Consider the following 7,500-nt stretch of genomic DNA (forward strand, 5'->3'; position numbering starts at 1 on the left):
CATCCAAGTACTAACCAGGCCAAACCCTGCTTAGCTTCCGAGATCAGACGAGATCGGGCGTTCTCAGGGTAGTGTGACCGTAAGCCATTGCAGAGCTCTCATCAAGACTACTTATGCAACTTCATCTATGTTGGGTTTCAGATAACAAACTAGTAATGTATAACAAGACCATGGTAATGGAAGCAAGAGGGGAAAAGCTTACAGCACCTGGTATTCCCAGGTGGTCTCCCATCCAAGTACTAACCAGGCCAAACCCTGCTTAGCTTCCGAGATCAGACGAGATCGGGCGTTCTCAGGGTAGTGTGACCGTAAGCCATTGCAGAGCTCTCATCAAGACTACTTATGCAACTTCATCTATGTTGGGTTTCAGATAACAAACTAGTAATGTATAACAAGACCATGGTAATGGAAGCAAGAGGGGAAAAGCTTACAGCACCTGGTATTCCCAGGTGGTCTCCCATCCAAGTACTAACCAGGCCAAACCCTGCTTAGCTTCCGAGATCAGACGAGATCGGGCGTTCTCAGGGTAGTGTGACCGTAAGCCATTGCAGAGCTCTCATCAAGACTACTTATGCAACTTCATCTATGTTGGGTTTCAGATAACAAACTAGTAATGTATAACAAGACCATGGTAATGGAAGCAAGAGGGGAAAAGCTTACAGCACCTGGTATTCCCAGGTGGTCTCCCATCCAAGTACTAACCAGGCCAAACCCTGCTTAGCTTCCGAGATCAGACGAGATCGGGCGTTCTCAGGGTAGTGTGACCGTAAGCCATTGCAGAGCTCTCATCAAGACTACTTATGCAACTTCATCTATGTTGGGTTTCAGATAACAAACTAGTAATGTATAACAAGACCATGGTAATGGAAGCAAGAGGGGAAAAGCTTACAGCACCTGGTATTCCCAGGTGGTCTCCCATCCAAGTACTAACCAGGCCAAACCCTGCTTAGCTTCCGAGATCAGACGAGATCGGGCGTTCTCAGGGTAATGTGACCGTAAGCCATTGCAGAGCTCTCATCAAGACTACTTATGCAACTTCATCTATGTTGGGTTTCAGATAACAAACTAGTAATGTATAACAAGACCATGGTAATGGAAGCAAGAGGGGAAAAGCTTACAGCACCTGGTATTCCCAGGTGGTCTCCCATCCAAGTACTAACCAGGCCAAACCCTGCGAATGTGGCGGGGGAGCGAGCGGTAGGACTTAATAAAAATAATTAATTTACCTAAACTATGTAAATACCTTAGTTACCCTTACACCAGTGCAGCCAACTACGCCACTTTGGGAATTGCACCCAAAGAAATTTAACACTTCAGGTTCGTGGGTACCAGAAAGTACAAAGACAAGGATTTCAATTAACCAAAAAGATTTTATTAATCAAAAATAGGCTTATAAAAAATAAAATAAAACAATAGATAGATAGACAGCTAGATAGACAGATAGATAGACAGATAGATAGACAGATACACACGGCTGCAAAACAGAGAAAATTTTAATATTAATATCACCAGAACCACTCAATGCTCAAAAACACATTAAAATCAACAACAGGTCATTTGAGTTAAGAAATTACAAAGAAGCTAATTATTTTAATTGTTGTAGGGCTGAAGCTCACCAGGTGGGGGCCAAAATTTAACTAAAAAATATCAAAATCACAACAAAAGTCACCCGTGCCAGAAAATAAATCAAATCCCAACCAGTAAAGCAAAGTGAAAATAATACTTAAATCTCCCCTCCTGGATCCCTCATGCACCTACTCCACAACTACCAAATAAAATCAGAAATATAAAAAGGACCACAATACAATGGCTCAAAATACAGTTTAGATTGGATTAACTATTGCACACAGCAAACAATTTACAGATGAAGCATCAGTGCACAAAAATAACAATGCATACACCACAGGTGTAATATAGTTGCACTGATAGTAGACGGAGTTTTATAAACAAATAGTAAGTAAGTAAGAGTAGAGCTTTTCAGCTATAAAACAGTGTGCATGAGCACAAGCTGCAGTCCGATAATTCAGCACAGAATGATATAGGTTCCCACCACAGTTATCAACACACTTAAGAGAATAAAAGTGTCTTAGAGCTTCATTAAACTTCTCTGGAGGCAAAACGGCAGCTTATTTCACCGTTACAGGATGCTATCTTCATGCAACAGCCAGTAATCACACCAGATCGGCTGGACCCGAGAGCTGATGAAAATGCCGTCAGGCAGCGTTACAATTGGTCAGACGCCAACAATTCCCACTGAGGAGTTAAACTGAGAACTGGGATAAGCCAGACTCGAGTGCAGTTTCAGAGGATGAGACAGCAACAAAACGCTCTCTGAGCCACGCGGTGAAGCGGAAGGGGGAGGGGGGAACCCAAGGCAGACGCTGCAGCATGCAAAAAGAAGCCCTTTTATAGGAGCACCAAATAACTAACTCAAATCAACCACCCGGTAATCATAATTCTAAAATATTTAAATTAATACTACCAAACATTAACAAAAAAAGGTACCCCCAAATTATTATTATTATTATTATTATTATTATTATTATTATTATTATTATTATTAGAAATAATTAGTCCTGCCACAATCCACCCCCCTTTTGTTTCCATTACCGTCCCGGTAATGGCTTTAATCTTCTCCCCCAATAACTCAATGCCAGGGCCTAAAGTAGTGAGACACTGACTCCGGAACAGATACACTAGCCAAATTTCCCACTGCCCTAGGAAGGTGGTTAGGATTAGAGTGGTGACCAGCGGTCGTACGAGTGGTCTTGCGCACCACCAAATTACTTGCCACCGGTGGATCACTTAGTGGCCCCGCAACTGGTCCTACCCCAGTAATGGAACGAGATGCCTCAGAAAGAGACTGCCCTGAAACGGGCACTGCAGGAGCAATTTGCGTAGAAACAGGAACTACAGCTTGCAACCCTCCAAACCCTGGGGCCCGATCAGACATTAAAACATACAGATCCCCCTCAGCGGAAGATTCTCCACCCTCCTGTTCTTGTTGTACTACCTCAGTGACACATTCTTCCAAGCTATCAGGTGTACGCCCCTGAATCTGAGCTTTTAACAGGGAACGATGTACATGCTTAACTGTACTCAGGTTATCTACAGGTGCAATAGTATACACTGAGCCAGAACCCCTAGGGGCCTTCAGTACCTTATACACTACAGAGCTCCAAAAGTCTTGCATCTTATGACGACCTCTTACCCCATAGTTACGGAGGTAAACTAACTGTCCTTCCTTTAATGTAACATCCTTTACCTGCTGATCATGACGCTCCTTGCGATGGCTAGCAGCCACAGCCATGCGATCCCTGGCCCCCTCAAAAGCTACCTGGAGCTGAGTCTGATGTTCCAAGATCCAGTCGTTGACCGTACCAGCCACCGGTTCAGGCACTCTACCCAACAGAAAATCAACAGGTAACTGTGGTTCTTGACCAAACATCAGAAAATGCGGAGACTCACCAGTTGCCTGATGTGGAGTGGTATTGTAATAGAAGGTCAAATGAGGAAGACAAGACACCCAACCCCTCTTCCTAGAAGGAGGTAGAGTTCGCAACAGGTTATGCAACGTTCGGTTAAAACGTTCACATTGTCCGTTTCCTGCGGGATGACACGGGGTAGTACGAGATTTGTGAACACCATACAAGTGACATAACTGTTGGATAAGGGCACTCTCAAAACTACGACCTTGATCAGAATGCAATCGACTTGGCACCCCAAACTTACAGAACCATTCACTCACCAAAACCTGGGCCACCGTTTGAGCTCGCTGATCTCGAGTAGGAATGGCTAATGTATATTTACTGAACACATCAGTCAGGACCAAAACGTTCTCTATTCCATTTCCAGAAGGCTCCAGCACAGTAAAATCCATGGCCAGGATCTCATTAGGACGTGAGGCCAAAAGATGGCCCATGAAACTGTGGGCCACTGGTTGAGCATCCTTGGACACTTGACAGCGCTCACACTCCCTACACCAGCGTTTCACATCTGCAGACATACCCGGCCAGTAACACCGCTGACGAACCAGCTCCATGGTGCGCTCAGTGCCTTGATGACCATGTTCTTGATGGAGTTGCCTCAACACATCCTCTTTCAGATGTGCTGGTAGAACTAGCTGATAAACCTCTTCATGGCCATCAGGCCACCAAATCTTCCGATAAGTCAAACCGTTTTTCTCCACCAACCTGTCCCATTGACGCAGCAATACCAATGCAGGCGGAGAAAGACTCTTCCGTTCTTCTGGATTTGGGGGTCTATTTCTTCGCAGAAAAACCAACGCTTCCTTTAGGACTGGATCAGCTTCCTGTAAAGCCTGCATTTCAGCAGAAGTGTGAGAAGGAAAGATAGAAACAACATTTTGGGTCACTTTGAAACTTGGTTCTGTGACATGCTCAAGAGAAGGGGGAACAGAAATGCCAGGGACCAAACTGTCCAACACACCAGGCTTATACTGTCGGGACAAAGCATCAGCGTTACCATTGCTCCTTCCTGAACGATACTTGATCTCGAAGTCAAAAGAAGCCAGCTGGGCAGCCCATCGTTGCTCCAAAGCACCCAGTTTCGCTGAGGACAAATGACTGAGAGGGTTGTTGTCAGTATAGACCACACACTTATGCCCCAACAAGTATTCGCGGAACTTCTCGGTCATAGCCCACTTGAGTGCCAAAAACTCCAGCTTCATGGAGCTATAATTTGACATATTGCGCTCCGTGGGCCTAAGACCCCGACTAGCGAAGGCAATAGGTCTAACCTTACCTTCCTGCTTCTGAGAAAGGACAGCTCCCAACCCACTATGACTTGCATCTACCTCCAAAATAAAGGGAAGCGTGAAATCAGCATAGGCCAGCACTGGAGACCCAATAAGCCTAGTTTTCAATTCAGCAAAACTCTCCTCACAATGATCAGTCCAGGCATCAAAAAAGCTCTGTCCTGACCCCTTTCGGGACTTTGACCCACCCAACTGAGCTACCAACCTATGCAGTGGAGCTGCCAATTTAGCAAAGCCTTCTACAAAGCGTCGATAATAGCTGGCAAAGCCTAGAAATGAACGCAACTCAGAAACATTAGAAGGTCGCTGCCAATTTGACACTGCCTCAATCTTACCCGGATCAGTGGAGACGCCAGCACTGGAAATAACATGACCCAAATACTTAACTTCAGGTTTGAAAAAGGCACATTTCTCCAGCTTCACCTTGAGTCCCTCCTGTTGCAAGCGCCCCAGCACAAGCTCCAGCCTAGCCAAGTGCTGTGAAACAGAAGAGGAAAAGACCACAACATCATCTAGGTATAATAACAGAGATTGGCACTGCTGGTCACCAAACAGTCGCTGCATCAATCTCTGGAAGGTACTAGGTGCGTTGCAAAGGCCAAAAGGCATCCTATTCCATTCGAATAAGCCAAACGGTGTACAGAATGCAGTCTTTGCTTTATCTCCCTCTGCAACTGGCACTTGATTATATCCACTGGTTAAATCTAAAGTAGAAAACCAGCGGGCCCCTGAAAGTGCATCAAGTGATTCTTCAATGCGAGGTAAGGGAAAGGCATCCTTTCTGGTCCTACTGTTTAACTGGCGGTAGTCTACACACATGCGAAGTGTACCATCTTTTTTCTTCACCAAAACTATAGGTGATGCATATGGGCTGCAACTTTCCCGAATAACTTGAGTCTCCAAAAGCTGATCAATATGGGCCTTTACGACCTCATATTCAGATGGGGGTATTCTTCTATAACGTTGTCTCACTGGAACCTCATCCAACAGTGGGATCTCATGAGAAAGAAGGTTTGTACACCCCAGATCTCCATCATGAGCAGAAAAGACTGACCAATATTTGGACAACAGAGACCTTACCTGTTCCTGTTCCTGACCAGACAATGATGACAACTCAATGGTCTCCAAACTCTCCTGGAGCGCCATAGCTGCAGTTGAGGCCCCACCAGTGTCCATGGCTCGCACCTCTGCAACTCCTGCTGGTAAACTAACAACCTGAACATTACTCAAAGTCCCCAACTGAGTATGAGGATGAAGAAGCACATCTTTGGTACCCACGTTAACAATAGGGACATACACCGTCCCGTTATGCCAGCTTACCAAAGCAGATGAGGCCAAAAGGCCTTCTGGTAACCCCACATCAGCAGGCTCAAACAAAATTGGGCCACTACACTGTGAACTCCAACCGGTTACCGGCACAAACTTTGTGGTGCCCCCAGGAACACGCTGAACCCTTCTGCCACACACCTTTGCCTTACCACATGCCCTGTAAACAGGTTGAGCAGAGGCTCTATGACAATGCTGCAGCGCCTGAAGAACCAAGCTTGGAGCCTGCAACAAAGAAGGAGAGTCAAACAAACATGAGCCATGTTGTCCAAACAATTCTTGATAACACTTGCCGATCACGTTCATTCCCAGCACACCGGGAACATCACTAGGGGAGCCGCCTAAAGGGTCTTTAACCACCAACACCCCACACTTTTGTACTACCTTATCACACAGCTCCACATCCAACTCCAGGTATCCAAGGTAAGGGATAGAGAGCCCATTTGCTGCCCGAAGCTGCAACCAGTGACAGGAATTAAGGTGATCTGGACCCCAGGGCTTATAGTGCTGCAAGAAAAAGCTTTCAGTGATAGTGGACACCATTGACCCAGTGTCCACTAAACATGGCACCCTTACCCCCCCAATAAGAACATCAATATGAGGACATGATGCAATTAACTTTGGACCAATACCTGAGGCATTTCCAGTTTTAGAGCCAGTAAGCTCCCCACCCGGACTGTGGCTCCGCAATACGGTGGGTGCTAGTTTTCCGATACCTGGTTGGAATAAGATGACCCACGCAAATTTGAGGGTGGTTCTCTACCAGAAAAAGAAGGATACCTTGATGTCCCTGTCTCCCTACACTCTCTAGCAAAGTGCCCTGGTCTTTGGCACCGTCTACAGACCACTCTACCCATCTGGGGGGGCCTAGACCTATGTGACTCTTGTAAAGAAGCTACCGTTTGCACCAGTGTGTTTAACTGATCCTGTTGGCGTTTCAAGATATCCTTCAATTCCCCCAACTCAGATCCCATTACTACACCAGCCTCTGCCTGGGTACCCCCTTGGACCCCATACTGAATACCATAAGCGGGAACTGACTGACTTCTTGCTCGGATGCCCCCTAACATACCTTCCTGTTCCCACCGGATGGCTTCTGAACGAACCTCCAACAAAGAGATAGTGGGCCGACATCGGACCAATTGTTTCAGCTCCCTGCGCAGGGCACATTCAGCAACATGTTCAGCAAATTGATCACGCAACAATGCTTCAGCATTTGGCATACCTCCCGGTGCACTTTGTTTAACCCTTTCCATAAGACTTAATAACGCTAAAGAGAACTCATGCAAAGTCTCACCATCCTGTTGCTTTCTAGAAAAGAATGCTTCCTGTAAGGCTACATAGGACTGGGAACACCCGTATAATTCCTGCAATATTTCAATTACCTTGGCTGGATC

At 45.9% G+C, this 7,500-nt stretch overlaps 5 non-coding genes across 5 annotated transcripts in view; all 5 read right to left on the minus strand.

Moving 5' to 3' along the window:
- LOC125795295 (5S ribosomal RNA) overlaps positions 1–85 on the minus strand; it is a 119-nt gene extending 34 nt beyond the window's left edge. The window contains exon 1 of the ribosomal RNA XR_007434287.1: positions 1–85. This exon is cut by the window's left edge and continues 34 nt beyond it. This is a non-coding gene — a ribosomal RNA (5S ribosomal RNA).
- Positions 86–195: 110 nt separating this feature from the next.
- Positions 196–314, minus strand: LOC125795296 (5S ribosomal RNA). The gene has a single exon (XR_007434288.1). It is a non-coding gene; the product is annotated as a 5S ribosomal RNA (ribosomal RNA).
- A 110-nt stretch (positions 315–424) lies between these two features.
- LOC125795297 (5S ribosomal RNA) lies at positions 425–543 on the minus strand. The gene has a single exon (XR_007434289.1). It is a non-coding gene; the product is annotated as a 5S ribosomal RNA (ribosomal RNA).
- A 110-nt stretch (positions 544–653) lies between these two features.
- Positions 654–772, minus strand: LOC125795298 (5S ribosomal RNA). Its single transcript, XR_007434290.1, has one exon. It is a non-coding gene; the product is annotated as a 5S ribosomal RNA (ribosomal RNA).
- A 110-nt stretch (positions 773–882) lies between these two features.
- On the minus strand, positions 883–1,001 carry LOC125795907 (5S ribosomal RNA). The gene has a single exon (XR_007434899.1). It is a non-coding gene; the product is annotated as a 5S ribosomal RNA (ribosomal RNA).
- Positions 1,002–7,500: the final 6,499 nt, after the last annotated feature.

This window comes from Astyanax mexicanus, unplaced genomic scaffold (genome assembly GCF_023375975.1).
Source record: "Astyanax mexicanus isolate ESR-SI-001 unplaced genomic scaffold, AstMex3_surface scaffold_46, whole genome shotgun sequence".
Taxonomy (NCBI): Eukaryota; Metazoa; Chordata; class Actinopteri; order Characiformes; family Acestrorhamphidae; genus Astyanax; species Astyanax mexicanus.